Source organism: Mustela nivalis, assembly GCF_964662115.1.
Source record: "Mustela nivalis genome assembly, chromosome: 8".
Classification (NCBI taxonomy): Eukaryota; Metazoa; Chordata; class Mammalia; order Carnivora; family Mustelidae; genus Mustela; species Mustela nivalis.
In genome coordinates, this window is record NC_139027.1 from 71,218,189 (window position 1) to 71,235,216 (window position 17,028).

General features: G+C 39.3%; 1 long non-coding RNA gene across 1 annotated transcript in view; it reads right to left on the bottom strand.

Annotated features, from left to right (window-relative positions):
- Nucleotides 1–17,028, bottom strand: part of LOC309872671 — a 141,721-nt gene that overhangs the window by 7,417 nt on the left and 117,276 nt on the right. Inside the window, exon 2 of the long non-coding RNA XR_014316048.1 lies at nucleotides 13,786–13,872. This is a non-coding gene — a long non-coding RNA (uncharacterized lncRNA). The remainder of the gene's footprint in view (nucleotides 1–13,785; nucleotides 13,873–17,028) is intronic.

Below are 17,028 nucleotides of genomic sequence, written 5' to 3' on the forward strand. Positions count from 1 at the left end.
TAGAAAATAAAGAAATTGGATAAAAGGAGTAAAACAAAAAGGAGAGGGGACTACACATTTTAAAGTTCTTTTGATTAAGACTATACATGGTAATGATAGCCCCCTCTTATATATAGTATGTATAGTATATTTAAATAGAAAGGGGCAGAGAGAACATCTATGGTTCAGACAAGGGTTTCAACCTTACCAATGGCTTTGATTTTTTTTTCAACCTTTTCTTGTCTCTGAAAGACCTCTTTGGAAGGGAGCAAGGCCAAGACTGGGGACAGCAAGCATTTACAATTTTAAGCTGAGTAATTCTATGTCTTAGGGGCATTTTTATCTTAGTTTAAGAATGCAAATTGTCTTGTGTTAACTCATGTTTATTTCATTATGGATTTTTTTTTTCATATTTTGTTACCTTCCAATGTTCTGTCTTGGATAGCTGTGTAAGCTTTTAATATTGAACATTGCAGGGGTGTGTGTGTGTGTGTGCGCACATGCGCGTGTGTGCATGTGTGTGTTGCCTGACAGTGTTTGTTAAGAAATAATTTCACTGGAACCATTTCCCTAAGTGAACTTAGCTTTGCTAACAGATACCACCTGCTAGGTTTGGTGACAGCTTTTCCTGATACTTAATGACAATTTCTTTTAATTTAACATTTTTAATGAAAAATAATGTAGGATTTAAAATTGAGGCTAGAGTACATTGGTACCATAACTGGCATCAAAACTACCAATTAAATATTACATGAATTAAAGTTTTATGTGTTTTTAATTGTACTTTCAATAAGTGAAGAGTACAGCTTGTCTATTAACTATACAATAAATTATTTAACCATTGGAATTAGTACTGAGTTTCATAGATTTTAATTACCTAGAGAAAAAGCAGAGAGGGGACAAAGGAGGGGCACAGAGAAGGTATGATCAAGAAGATCCCATGTGCTTCTCGGTGTGAGAATACATCTAACCAATGGTAGCTCTTGTGTAATTGTAAAATAATTAAAGTTGTGATTAGCTCCAACCACAGCATAGACATTAACAAGTCTGATGGAAAAATAACTCAAGTTTCCAGTTCATGGGCTGGTATAAAAAAAAAAAAATTAAAAAAATATATCCAGCTGTCTACCAATTCAAAATACTTCCTCAGCAAAGGCTCATATTGGACTGAAAACAAGAAAGTAGGTTGCCTAGTTCTCATATTGCTCAATAAAAAGATCCCTCTTTGGAATGCATCCTAAACCTGATGGTAATTTGCAAAGTAAAGACAAAATATGAGAAGAGACTGTTAACCAGCTAGCTTCCTCCCAAGACCTAAGAAGCACAAAGTACATTTGTCATCACTCCTCTGTCCAACCTGCCGCCTACCTACAGAGCATTTCCTATACTGAGGCACTGCGCCAGGTACTGGCTCTGCATGGATGTGAGGAAGAGGTCAGCTGGGTTTGGTGACGATGGAGGCCACAGTACAATGAGTTCTACCCTAAGCAGATCCACTTCGCTCAAGGGGCATCTCAGGGCTCAGGAATTTCTATGGAAGAAAAACTAAAAGCGAATTTGGTTCTTGTAAGCTGTATCTAAGTAACCTTTATTTTTAAATCCTAGGTGTTATTTTTGATGTGATATTCATTTCACTGTGCTTGGAAAAGAGACCTTGTAATTCTTTAGACAAGCCTGGCAGCTGCAGCTTTATTATGAAACCGCAGTGAAGCCTATATCCACTGTCATTAAAGCATACTGTGAAATGATTCAGTGGCAGGTCTTGAACGAGATGGGGAAAACACTGGCAGAAAGGGGATGATGGTGATTTGGGATTTGGTGATCCCCAAACTGTTAAACTAGATAACAAGAGTACTCTAATCCCCTTGATAAACTCAATTCTGTGGGTCTCCTGCTGGCTACATTCACTTTATCAGCTGGGGACATTCCTTAATGACATTTGTACAGCATAATATTCTATAGACACCACACCGTGCCTATGGGATTGTCCACACCTCCTGGGAATAGACGGAGCTTTCAGAAATTAGGAAACATGTCCACTGGGCCTGGTGCTGAGGAGGGGCACACAAATATCAATAGAGGCCCATTCTGCCTCAGAATTTCTCATTTTCTCATCTGCCTCTCAGGGCTAGGGGAATAGATTAGAGAGTAAGCAAGAAATCTGGAGTGGTTCCTCAAAGAAAAATCAGATCTTAATGATGCCGAGGAGCTCCTGATCGAAAGAAGTGACCTCAGTAGAATTAAGAGCCCAAATCCCCTTTCCCGGCCCTTTTATTGCAGTGAGTTTCTGTCACGACTTACTGTTACACCACTGGATCCTTCCCACCCTGATGTTTGATACTTCTTTCAATGATCTGACCTCCCGGCTCTGGCTTTTCTTCTTCGTTAGCCTTCTCAAAGAAGTGTGGTCTCACATTTCACTTAGAACTCATTTTCCTATATAATGCCACATATCCCTATCTGCATTAAAAAAAATCACCAATCCATTATCTCCTTCCCACATAGTTTCATTCCTTTCTTCCTTATGCTTCCACAGGATTTCAACAAAAGATATTAATCATTTGGAGGATGTCCAGTATTGTGTTTCACACTATTTAGGGTCACTCTTTGGAAGTTTCATCCTTCCTCTCCTACCCATAACATATATTACTGTGGCTCTTCTCTCTAGGTCAGGACTCAGGCAACTGTGCACACTAAATATGGTCCACCACCTCTTTTTATACATAAAGTTTTACTAGGACATAGCAAAGCTTATTTGTTTATGCTTTGCATTTGGTTGCTTTTATGCAATGACTGAGTGTTTGCATAGAGATGGTATGACCCTTAGAAAAAGAATCTGGGCCTCTTTTTTAGTGTTTATTTCCTATCTTCTCTTGCCTATTCTTTTTAGTTACATAATGATCCTAAGGTTATAAAACTCAACCAGAAATAATACCAAACTAGAGATGCCAATTGATTTCACTTAACTTTACAGAAGGATGTCCTCCATTCTAAGATTATTAAGAATCCCTATTCTTTCTCAAATATAACAGCATATTGTTTCTACCTTTACTACATCCTAAAATTAAAATTTGTTTATTAAACCCAGCTCAAGTGGCCCTATTTCCAAGACGTCTTTCTGATTCCTTCTAATTGTTTAGACCATTTCCCCACTTCTGAGATACAATCTTCCCTCCATCTCCCTAGCTCACTTGTCTCTGCTTCCTTTCTCCTGCCCTCCTCCTCCCTTAGCTTTCCTTCATCTTGTGATTTATGATTTAGCAATACCTTTTTTTTTTATTATTGCTTGAGAATGTCTTGTAGGTTTTTCCTTTTACTCTAGGCAGCATTTTTTCAGCGAGGCACACATAGTACATCACCTAAGATGGATTCTAGAAAACAAAAATGTCTCCATCTCCTTCCATGAGTGAATACCCTATTCTAGTCTTTCTTAGACTCCTCGAGAATTTCTATTTTTATCATTGGTTCTGAAATAGCATCACTAATAGATGCAAGATACAATCTTGAAGAGACAGTATAGAATGGGGAAATACCTGGTATTTTATTTGAAACAGTTCAAAACGTTTAAAAATTGTAAGCATTCAATTAGTATCTGTATTCTCAGCCTTTCTAGGAAAGAAAACCTGGTACTACAGGGATTTTCACATGGCTTCAGTCAGGTGGAGCTCTCCACCAATGTCCCCTTTAAAAGAGTCATATACTTTCTGATTTCCAGTTCACCAAAGTTTCTGACACCCCGTTACCCTGGGCTGGGCCAGCTTTATCATTTGTGTTGCCTACTCATTCCTCTTAGGCATTTAATTTGTGATTCCTGCTCTAAACCCAATAGGAAAGGGACATGCAAATTTGGCTGGAACACTATACTCCAAATACGGTTCTCATTAATTGCTTCATATAACTGGAAGTAGAGGTAGTACAATGGGAGGAAATGGCAGATTCATGGAATAATATCCCAGAAATCTTAGAAGCAATACCAGAAAAATGCTGAAAGAGAGAAAGACAAAAACTCACCATGGAACTCTGACACTCTGTGTAGATAGCCACGACCAAGCTAGGCTCTAGGTTTGATAATAGCATTTTTGAATATATGGTAACATGTGTATTATGGTCTAAACTGTGTTCTTCCAAAATTCACGTGCTGAAGCCCTAAACTTCAGTACTCCAGAAAGTGAGATAGGCCTTTTTAAAAAATAGGGTGCTAAAGTTAAAATGAGGTGATTAGAATGGCCCTAATCAATCTCACTGATATCTTATATAAAGAGGAAATTGGGACACACAAACACCGGGGGCATGTGCGGACAAAGGGATGACCATGTGAGTAGGCAACAAGAGTGAAGCCATCGAGAGAGGCCTCAGAAGAAACCAAACATGCTGACATCTTGATCTGGAACTTCTAGCATCCAGAACTGCGAGAAAATAAATTTCTGTTGTTTAACCCACCCAGTCTGTGGCATTTTGTTAGGGAGACCCTAGCAAACTAATATAATGGCGACCCTACAATAGTCTCCTCCTCAGCTTTTTTTTGTTTTTTTTTTTAAAGATTTTATTTATTTATTTGACAGAGAGAGATCACAGTAGACAGAGACAGGCAGAGAGAGAGAGGGAAGCAGGCTCCCTGCTGAGCAGAGAGCCCAATGCGGGACTTGATCCCAGGACCCTGAGATCATGACCTGAGCTGAAGGCAGCGGCCTAACCCACTGAGCCACCCAGGCGCCCCTCCTCCTCAGCTTTTTATGAGATTTTTCTCTCACTCTCTTCTAACTGAAAAGTGTCATATCCACTTGTCATCTCCCACTCTCATGAAAGCCAGTCTCCCAGCTGTTAATGCATTCCCCACTCCTCACTCTTCACCAAACCAACCTATTTGTATGTTTTTTCAAGGTGGTGATTGCCAAGATGCCACAATTTACCTAATACAATCCATCTTTGAGAGACAAAGAATAGAGACTGAGGGACTATAACAAGCATATATTTGTTTTTCCAAATTCAGCCTAGAAATATAGAGTAAAACAGTTGATCACTTCTCATTACTACCTCGGAATTACCTTTTCTGTTGATGTTCCTAAAATAACACATATCCCTACCTTTGGAACATTTCTGCTGTCCAGAAGATCACCGATGATCCCTTTCTTGGCAATCATAAATATCGCTATTTATTCCTGACTCAAAGAAAACTGGCCTGGAAATTTTCTCTCAAGATTCACCCTTTCTTCTGCTCAAATGTGAAGGTGATGATGGCTTGTTGAAAAAGGGTCCCTTACAGCAGGCGAAAGAGGGCTTGCTGGATGAATTTTCATGGTATGAACACTGCACAGTGGGGACAAATAATCAACTTGGCCTCTCAACTTAATGAAATCAGAACACTACCTTTACAATTTTACACTTAAACAGAGACCACCACATACCTCTTTGCGTTGTTGGGAGATAACACAATGAGAGTACAAGGTCCCTGGAAACAGTGATTAGTTTTTTCCTTTATGTGTATCTCTATGTTGCTGGAACTTGACATTTCACTGGACAATCATCTTTGGCAGTTGTGGGCTGTGCCCTAGTTGAAAGGAAAATCCTTTTAAGAATATCTCATCTAGGGACGGGACCTTTTGGGGCGGGGAGAAGGTGGCCTCTAGCGCCTCCCCCATCCCGGAGCCCCACCAGGGAGCAGGTGCTACCGGGGTCACGGGGGGCTTCCCTGCCACTGGGCCCCAGGAGGCTGGGGTGCTGGGGGCCCCTCCACTGGCTCAGCTTATAAGCCACTGCTCAGTATTGGAACCTACTTTCTGTGCCCTTGGTATCTGGAAACCAGGATGGGTTATTTTTTTTGACAAACATTACTTTGGGTCTTTTTAATTTTTTTTTTTTTTCTCTTAGGAAAAAACAAAAAAACAAAACCAAACCCAGGCTCCCAGCTCCCAGTAGGCGACCATAGGAAGCTGTCCTGGGCTGTCATGGGGTGAACTGTGTGTGTCCCAGGAGCTGGTCCCTGGGCTCTGGAATCTGGCCTGTTCACGGGGTCCCTCCCTGGCCCAGGGGCCTGCTTTTGGTCATGGAGGATTCTGGGAACAGAGCAGGAGGCTTGTGTGTTAGGAAGCAGATGTCAGTATAAATCACAAGCCTGTTAGGAACTAAAAGTCATGACAGGAAGAGATGCCCAGGAATGTCCCTACAGCAACCCCCCTTGCCTTTGCGGTGGCCCCACGGTGACAGGGCAGTCCAGGCCTCCCATGGAGGGGCCCCGCCCTCCCTCCTTCTCCCCTTCCACATGTGCGCCCAGTCTCAGAGAGGCTGGCCACCCCGCATGGTGGGAAGTGTGTCAGAAATGCACCTCCTTGGGCCCCGAGGGGAGGGCCCAGGAGGTCACAGAGTGAGAAATGGCCCAGAAGATTCTGCTGGGCTGATAGTCTGCAAAGTGCCACTCTCTTCCCTGCCTGTTTCCTGTTTCCAAAAGGGAGCGCTACTGTTTTTTCTTCCTTCATTGAAAAAGGCCCATGTGTGTTTGCTATGGGTCACCGGGGTCAGGCGTGGAGGTGTGGCTGGGGGACTGTCCTACCTTCCTTTTGGCCTCTGCCCAGTAGGCAGACATACGCTCAGTGGACAGGGAGGCCGTGGCTGGGTTACTGCTGCACACCCTATGTCAGAGACCGGTCTTGACTACGGGGAGGCCTCGGAGAGAGGGCTGGGTACCTGTGCAAGGCTGTTGAGGCAGTCTCAGCCCGGGCACCTGGGTCCTCCTCTCAGACCCTGTCCCCTGTGAGCCACTGCCCATGTTCACCAGAAATATACCCCATGGCCAGCAAACACATTTGGCTTTGATGTGCAACAAATTTGAGTCAGGTCCTTGACGCGTCCTTTCCTCGCACACCCCCACCCCACCCAGAACCCTCATGGCGCCTGTACCATCAGGACGGGCCCACCTGGCTCCTTCTGGGGTCGCTCCTCGACCCTGAGCTAGGGGTGCAGGGGAGTGGGTGCAGCAGCCTGGGACCCCGTGGGCCTTGTGAGCAGAGGTGCGGCTGGGCGGGTTTCCTGGAGGTGAGCTATGTTTACAAGACAACAGTGTGCCAAAGTGACTTCCTGTGGTTGCGTATTTCTTAGTCAACGGGACGATCCCACCCTCGCACTCTGGTTTTTTACAAGTACAGATTCTCTCTCCTAAGAGCCCTTTGAGCAAAGTGTGGGAAGCTAGTTGTCCTCTCTGTGGTGGTCTTTCTTACGTCTTCATCAAAGCTAAAATGATGGTCTCTGTGAGTATGTTTTGCAAATTCAAAATATAGTTTGGTAATTTTTTTTCCAGTTGATTTTTAAAAAAGAACTGCTGTACAGAGCTTGTACTTTGTCCATTTTATAGATGGAAACCATCCTTGAAAATTGTTTAACTTAAATAAAGAGAAGATACTTTATAGATTAAAAAAAAAAAAAGAATACCTCATCTAACCTTTGCAGTGATTAACACTATCCAATATGATAGTTAACTGCAGACAGTTCCTTGAAAGGAGATGTCTAATGGAGTTTGGAGTTCATACAAAGAAGCTCCTTTTAGAAGGGGGCATATCCAAGGGGATGCCAGAAGGGAGGGATCTGACTAGTTATCCAGAGGATAGTAGAAGAGAGACAATCCGGTTTAAGATGGAGAATGCCACTGATAAGGAAAATGGGAGAGAATTCAGAAATACAACCATCCTGCTGAAGGAGGTGCCCTATGTGTGAAAATCTAACCAGATATCTCAGATAGCTACACACACACATACACACACACACACACAGGTTTTCTAGGCACTGGTATATTTGAGAATATCCTCAGATCTAATTGTTTTTTTTTCCTGACCAGAGTCAGTACTATCATCTGCAGTTTTCTTGTTTAAAATAATCTATAAACATCTAAGCTTTACAAAACTTACAAAAAGGTGTATTATTCACTCTTTTTTGAATAAATATTTGTTTCTGAAAGGATCTGCAGTAAGTCTCCTTTCAAAAATACATTCATCTATTACCATTTCAGAAGTGTTTCCATGTGATTACAAGTTTTTTCTAAGGCCACACATATGACAAACCCAAAGTGCATAACATATAATGACACTTGAAAATATGTATATATTTTATATATGTCAACATACATGCACACACACATACACATGTATTTACACACATGCATAAATATATGCTAACCACTTCCCTTTAGTTTTTAATTAAAGTGCCAATTCCAAAGATTAATGATTTCTATGGATGGAGCTAGAGAGTATTATGCTAAGCAAAATAAGTTAGTCAAAGAAAGATAAATATCATGTGATTTCACTCATATGTGGAATTTAAGAAACAAACAAATGAGCTAAGGGGAAAAGAAGAGAGAGAAAGAGGCAAATCAAGAAACGGGTTTTTAACCACAGAGAACTGAGGGTTGTCAGAGGGGAGGTGGATGGGGGGGATGGGTAAATTAGGTGATGGGGATTAAGTAGGGCACTTGTGATGAGCTTGAATGTTGTATGGAAGTGTCAAATCACTAAATTGTACACCTGAAACTAATATTACGCTGTATGTTAACTAACTAATTTAAATAAAAACTTAAAGAAAAAAGATTAATTATTTCCATGAGTAGGTACTGAAACAAGCGATAAAAGGGGCAGTGGCATCTTGAGAGCTGACAATGTGACCAGACTGCATGGTCCAGATTTTACTAGAATAAATCTCTTCCATGCTCATTTTCACTTTTGACTCCATTTCTCTACTTGGTCCCAGATAGGTTTTGGGAAGAATGCTGGTTTAAGCCAGTGAGTTCAGATACAAGGAACAGAGACCCATCTTCTCCAAAATCTTCCTTGAAATCCTATATAACACACTAAGAACTGGGGCACTTGGGTGGCTCAGTTGGTTGGGAGTCACAACTTTTGTTTCTGGCTCAAGTCATGATCTCATGGGTTATGGAATCCATGTCAGGCACACCACTCAGTGGGATTCTGCTTGAGATTCTCTCCCACTGCCCCTAAGTAAATAAATAAGTGCATAAAAAAGAAAAAAAAAGCCACTAAGAACCAAGAGCCTCATTAATAATTATACATTTAATGAACTCATTTTCCTTTCTAGATCTCATCCTCACTGTGGGAAGCCAAGCCAAGGGAATATGTTAAACCAGTGAGAACAGACTTCATCCGGAAAAAAGACAAAAAGGATGTATCCCTTGAAAAGCACATTTCATTTTTAGATTTCAATTCTCCTTCCACTGCTAGCATTGTGACAGAGTCTGGCTGCTTGCCAGGACCTTTTCTCACATCTCTGATCCTCTCTCTCAGGGAAGATTAACCCTCTGATAAAGCCAGCCACAACTTGGAAACCTTTATTTCCTGAACAGAGCCTCCTAGCCACACTGAATTCATCTGGGTAAAAGAAAACTAAGTGATTTGTAGTATTTTGTAGATTATGCCCCCCCCCCCAAAATGAATAACCCAGAATAAGGGGATTTATTTGGATGAAATGAGAAATGGCCTTAAACTGTCTTTAACTTTCACCAAATCCCAAACAAACTTGCCAAGTTTACAAACATTTATTCAGTATTTTTGTCAATCTTTCCTCTCATTTGGTGGATGACTCTACCTCTACTTTTTCATCTGTGGTGATGCAAATGTATCAGCAGTTCCAAAAGAAACTGATTAGAGTTTTTTCTCATCATTTTGCTGATTAGGAAGCACAGATTGTGCACATGAATTTTAGATAAGCATCCAAACTTTATTGGCACCGAGTATTGATATCTGAATTTAATCCACACTAATTATAATGAATCTCACATTTTGTACATTTGGGATCATGCAACATAATAGTGTGCACATTTATTACATGGAAATACCCTCATTCACCTTCCCCATATGTATATATCCTAATGTTATCCTTTCTTACCAATCATTCAGTTAAATCTTCTTCTTGCTCCCCTGCATGTATAGTACACATAATAAGATTTTGCCATCTTCTGAGACAAGTGAGCTTTTCTGACCCTCACCATGAAAAAAATTAAAACAGATAATAGACGTGTTAACAGGCCTCATAGTCTTCCAATGAGTACATACCAACCCTAAGCAAATATCTGGCACCAGCCTCCTCTCATTTATGCTTTTTATAATCATGAGGTAGACAAAAGAGGATTTTTTGTGTAAATACTCTTAAATTCAGTAGAAACTACAACTATTCTGGACTGACTTTCATCAAATGTGAAGTGTTATGGTCAGTATCACCCTTATGTATTGGTGTAAATGACCCAAGATGTCCTGCATTGCATCCAGTTCTAAAAATAAAGAAATAAATCATATTATAGTTATTATGTTGACTTCTTAAAATAGTCTTGAGACTCCTCCTAAATTCTTTTAAACTAACTTGGAAACAATACTTTAAGACAATGGATACTGATAATATTATGTAAGGTATTGTGATTCTCATGGCCTATGTACATTTCAATAGAAATATATGGCCCAAGAACACTGGATGAAATGAAATCAAGATGTGTACGAAGCGGCAAATGTGCAAATAGAAAGCATGAAGAGCTGATCCTTGACTTGAGAGCTACTTGCTTTCTGAGATTTTTTCAGTATTGGTTCCTATTTCAAGGGTCTCTGCTATATAGTTCCATTTTTCTATTTTATAAGGACAAGAGTCACTGTGACATGTCACAATATCAGGCAGAGGGACACCTGGGTGGCTCAGTCGGTTAAGCCACTGCCTTTAGCTCAGGTCATGATCCCAGGGTCCTGGATTGAGTCCCAAATCAGGCTCCTTGCTCAGCAGGGAGCCTGCTTCTCTCTCTGCCTCTGCCTGCCTCTCTGTCTGTGTGCTCTCTCTCTCTTTCAGACAAATAAATAAATAAAATCTTAAAAAAAAAAATGAGGCAGAGTATCAGCTCATTATCAGAAAAAAAATCACTAATACATGTGATTTTGATATGAAGAACTTAATGATGAGGCCACATCTATTCACATTAATGTGACATTGTGCTGTTCAACAATGGGACGATGCTTACAGTTGGCTTCCAACTGTCTGTCCAAAGGCTAATTCATTGTATTCATCCAGGTTATCTACCCCATGACATTCGTTCTTCCAAGGGACCAAGTTGGACCTCTCTGAGCCTTAGAAGAGATAAAGCAGTGTTAAGAATAATTTTACTTGACAAGGCTACAACATTAGAACATGTTGTTTCTAATGTTGTAATTTTCCCTTACTTCCTCCCACTATTCCGACAGTAAGTCTCACACTGAACAGGTTTCTGACTACTTCTTAGTAAGAGAGATTAGCTTGAGGCAATGATTTCTGAACTTAACTGTTTATTGGGGATCACCTGAGGAGTTTTTTTAAAAAATGCAGATTCCCAAACTCAGAGATTCTGATATACTAGGACTCAAGTTTGGCAAGTTTTTATTCTTCCCTTCTTACTTTGAAACCTTGGTAATCTGAAAAGCTTTCAAGATCCAAAGAAAAGAATCTCTGATTGTGGACATTTTAGAGTTTGAGTCGTGTGATGGAAGATAGTTTTGTATCATTTATCACTATGTATTCAATATTATGCCTAATCCATGATCTGGCCAATAATATCTGAGTAATTAGGATTTTTCTGGTCCCCTTCTCTCTTGAGTATATGTGTGTATGTGTGTGTATATTTGTTTGAATCTTCTCTGTTGTGCTTCTTATATGTGGAAGGTGTTTGCACAGATGTTAAGGGCATCAGCTCTCATTTAAGACTTCCTATGTTCAAATACTGATTTTGCTACTTGCCATGTCTTTAAGCCTCAGTAAAAATGGGTAACAGCAGTATCTACCCCCAAAGGATTGTTGAGAAGAGTCATTGATGTCATGGATTGCCACAGTATCTGATATATAAGAAGCACTCCATAAATGTAATTATGATTGTATTTTAAAGACTTATTGGAATCTGAAACTTCTGATTTTCCTTTTTGCAAATCTTTACCACCTCTGATTATTGAAATGTAGAAAAGGTGTTTCCCAAGCATCCCACCTTCTTTGAGTGCAGTGTGCACTTTCTATTTCAAACATGGGAATCTTTTTTAAGAAGACAAACTAACACTCTTCCTAGATGTCATTAGTACACTCCCAGGTCTTCTCTACCTTGTAGTAACTTTTGTGTGTACTAAGTGAGAATCCCATCCCTAATAACTTCCGGTATTAAGCTTGGGCCACTGCTCTAGTGAATTTTCCTCTCCTCCTAGGCTCTGGTTTCTCCTAGCTTTAATACCTGTTAGTGGAGCCACCAACTTCTCTGATGATATCACTATACTTCCCACTTCTTTCATGCTAACAAATTACCACTGATTATGATACCTATTAAGACAATCATGATGATCGACCAAAACTATCAAATATTTTAGTAAATGATTCACATTTTGTCCTTTCCTAGCTTCTCCTGGAACAAAACTTTCCAAACTCTACTAGTGTTACTTAAAGTATGGTGTACATGTTGTCATAGTCCACAAACTATTAGTGATCCATGAGCAGACAGGAAGCTTGTACCAGAACATAAATAAGCTGTCACTAGGGATATAGTTTGGTTGACTCTGTTGCCGTTGTTGTTGTTAGAACACCCCTCTTAATGAAGGAAGCACTGTGATGATTCACATTTTGGCAAACTGGTAACAGCTAATTCACAGATCAGCTCCTCTGTGTAGCACCATGTTAGAACATGTACTAGATCTTAGAGAAGCAACACAGGAAAAGACAGAAGAGGTCTATTCTCTAATATAGCGCATGACTTACCTGAGCTTAGAGTTGAGAAAGAACCACTAAACAAGTTAACACATTAGTACACTTCAAGAGTAATAACTGCTAAGAAGAAAGCAAAATTAATGGGATGGAGAAAATCCAGAAGAAGGCTCCTATAGGATATAACATTTGAACTGACGATTGAGTGGTATCAAGGAGCCATCCATGCAAAGATAGGGAGAAGGAAGAGCACTCCAGTTGGAAGAAAAATCTAATACAGAGGCTTCAAGTGTCAAGAACTTGGTAAGGCCCAGGACGTAAAAGAACATCAGTGGCTGAATCTAAATAAACAAGGAAGAAAGCAATTTGAAGTAATATCTGAACAGTAGACAGCAACTAAATCACACAAGGCTTTGAAAGTTGTAAGGTTTCACATTTTCATCTTGTTATAATGAGAAACCACTGAAAGTCTTAGGCAGAGGAGGCCATGATCTGACTTAGAGTTTCTGAAGGTAAGTTTTGTCTTTTGCCAAAGAATACCTCACATCCCAGTTACTATACCTTTGGTCTTATTCTTTCTCTGATTTGATTCACCCTTCCATCCCTCTTCTTGTATGTGTCTTTCTTACTCTTCAGAACAAAGCCTGAGCCCATCTTTTCTCACTGGTGTTTCCTAATCACTCTAGACATCCCACCCCCTCATTTTTTTCCTAACTTCTGTAATACTTAACAACTTAAAACTCGCATACATATATTTAACAAGAACACTTATGCTAGTCTTCAGGTCAGACTATTAGCATTTGTTTGCTTATCTCAAACACCTACCTGAGTGTTTCATTGAGTGAGTGAGTGAGAAATGAATTCCTGGTTATTGTCCCTCCCTTTGCTTTTGACACCATTGCCTGAGAAAACCAGTAGTGATAGGGATAGGATAGGAAGTGTAGAATAGTAGAATATAAGTAAGTGTTGCAGAGAGGGATATGAGTTTTCCTGACTAGAGAGTATATGAGCAAATGTGAGACCTTTAAAATGTACAGAAAAAAATAAAGAGTACAATTCTTAGCACTTTATCACTCACTCCACTCATGGATAGGTTAGGTTCATTGGGGTTTTGACACTTACATTTCCCATAGTATGAGCCATGTGGTTTCCAAAGCTGCTGTTTTTACACTCTTCTCCAAACCACTCCAATCTTCCCCTTGTTCTTTCCTATATAAAAAGAACAAGAGTGCAATTATGAAATACTTCAACCCCTTCTCTGATCCAAGTATTTTAATTTTTTATTCTGGATTATAATGTTCTAATTTTCTCTTCATCTGATCACTTGAATTTGTAACACAAAATACATTTGGGGCCACTGTATTTGAATGCCTTCTCACATTTATTATCTACGATTCTCTTTGCATTTCTAATGCCTTCCTTTATCTGTTCTACCATGTTCTTGTAATCTACCTACTGCTCAGTTCTTAATTAAAAAAAGTTATTCTTGTGAGGTTGAATGGCTGCTTTTGAAATCCAATCAGTAAGATTCTTTTCAGATTTCAGTACTTATCCTGATGAGTGCTTACTTAGTAGATGATTCAAGAATTGATGAGGTTAAAGAGCCCCTTTAGTTTCAGGGAAAACTGCTTGGGAGGGAAAAAAAGAGAAGATATTGATGTTGGTATGGTCTTGTAAGTTTTTCTCCTTCATTTATTTTCATTAAAAAAGATAATTGCATGAAAACAAGATTGTTTTTTTTTCCTTGAGGGCACACCTGCTCTTTCTGTGACACATGACTTAAAGAGTTTCTTCTTCTCTGTGACATCTGTTATTTCCAGAAGTCTGGATAATGTTTTTTGGTTTTTTTTTTTTTACAATTAAAAAAAGGGGGAGCCAGATAGATAACACTCTTCTAAGCTAAAAGGAACAATAATCTTAAAACCTGAGTTTTAAGTTGTTATTCTTATGGTCAAAAATACTGCATTCATTTGCAAAAAGGATACTTTTTAAGAAAATGGCTACTAAGTGGAGTGAAATCAGTTGATGCTACCACCAATGTAAATATAAAAATGGTATGATGGGGCGCCTGGGTGGCTCAGTTATTAGCCATCTGCCTTCAGGTCAGGTCATGATCCCAGGGTCCTGGGAGGGAGCCCTGCATTGAGCTCCCTGCTGGGCAGGAAGCCTGCCTCTCCCTCTTCCACTCCCGCTACTTGTGTTCCCTCTCTCACTGTATCTCTTTCTGTCAAATTAAAAAAAAAAAAAATCGGGGGTATGATTAGGATTCAGGGAGTTCAGAGAGCAGATTGTCTCTCTGAACAAGACAAGATAAAGTTTTTGTCTTTATAAGTACTTGAAGGTACCGGATTTTTCTTATGTCATTTTTCTTCTCTATAAAGGGTAGGATATTAAAATACTCCGGTTGTTGGGGCACCTGGGTAGCTCAGTCTATTGAGCCTCTGCCTTTAGCTCAGGTCATGATCCCAGAGTCCTGGGATTGAGCCCTGCATCAGGCTCTTTGCTCAGCAAAGAGCCTGTTTTCTCCCTCTTCCCCTACTCATGTTCTCAATTAGTTTGGTAGTGATCATGAGGAAGGAGATTATTTGAACTAGGTCATTAGTTCAAAGTAACATTTCATACAATGGTCTACTATATCAAAAGATCCATGGTGTATATTTTTCAAAATACATAAATGATTTGATGCACTTTTGATAGTCCTTTAATATTTTGTACTGTTTAAAATGAATTTTACTTCCCATGGGAAACATAAGGTTATAGGAATTCCTGCTTTTCCCTACTAAAGTTTGTCTTATGATAGGTATGATGTAATTTGTTGGTGGGAGAAAGGACTGCCATCTAAAAATTACCCACTCTTCTTTGCCCCAAGAGCTCTCTTAATATCTCAAATTTCACTTTTAGAGATTAATTTCTTTTGGTCTTGAAGGCTTTTGTGTGACAAGAGTTCTCTATTAAAATGCAAATGCCCCTGGGAGTAGAAACATCTTAAACCCATAATGAACAACCTGAGGCTCCAGTTAGCTCTAAGCTATGTCCAAGATCTAGTTCTGCCTTAAAAAGATTAAAAATGCTCTCTTGTTGCTATTTTCAAATACACCCAGATATTAACCTTTTAGTGGATGGAAAGAAGTATCATTTTTTCATTTATATTTTTCTAGTCAATGAAGTAGATAAAAGAAATTGCCAGGATATACATTTTAAGATTGAATCAAGATGAAGACTGGGTCAAAAAAAGTTTAACTACATAGTTATATCTGATTTTAAAAGTGTAAATTTGCGTTAGCTTCTGATATGGAATCTTCATGCATTTACCAAGATTTTATTTCACAAAAAATAGGCCATATATATATATATATATAGAAGGTTACTGGCATTCAGTTCAATTTAACAATTAGTTCATTATGAAAGGTTGATATTCAAAATAACCGTATGCTTTTTTTTTTTTTTTTCAAAAAAATTTTCCAAAATAACCATATGCTCTTAAATATGCCTGATTTGATAGGCATCTTATTCAAATTTAAAATTGAGTTTTTATATATGTTAAACAATTAGAACTACATTCAGTAAATTTAGTTCAACTAAAAAAAAAAAAGAAAAAGAAAGAGAAAGAAGGGGTTTGTAACCTATGAAAAGCAAAACACAACAAAACAAAACCTAAGCTATTGTAAAAGTGTCCTGAAACACAAAAAGCAGATGGATTGAGCCTGATCGAACTTAGTAACCCATAGCATAAAGTTTGAGCAGGTGAAAGTCATCCTGTAGATAAACAGAGAGAGAAATACCAAGCTGAAAGTAAATGCATACAACAAAACAAAATAAAACGAAATGGTACCTGGAGCAACCCAACAGAGCTCTTTATGAAAGAACTGTAAAGTAATTGTTCTAGTTGGTCTCTATATAAATAAACACACACACACACACACAGAGCAGCGCAGCTGCAGAAATTTTTTACCTTGGGCTAAAATCCAAAAAGTAAAGAAACTATGCTGAGCACCTGAGGAGGGCTTAAAAATGGATCTGAGGGCTTAAACTGGATCTGAGGGCTTATTCCAAGTTTCTCTGAGAGAGAGAAGACAGGGAAGAGAGAAGAAGAAAGAGGTAGTGAAGGAGCTCGACTGAGGATAGAAAAATAATAAAGTTCTCTGCTAGCAGAATAAATCTCTTACTTGGCAGCGAAGAGACCAAAGCTAAGGAAACTCCATGACTGTGCTCCTAAAAAGTAGCTTGTAACTACTATTTTCCCAAGTAGTTGAAACAAGAGGACTATACACCTAGAACCTACCTTTGCCCCTCCATTTAGGATAGAGGACTGAAAGAAAAGACCTGAAGAACTATGGGGAAACCCCACAGCACCTGACTCCATTA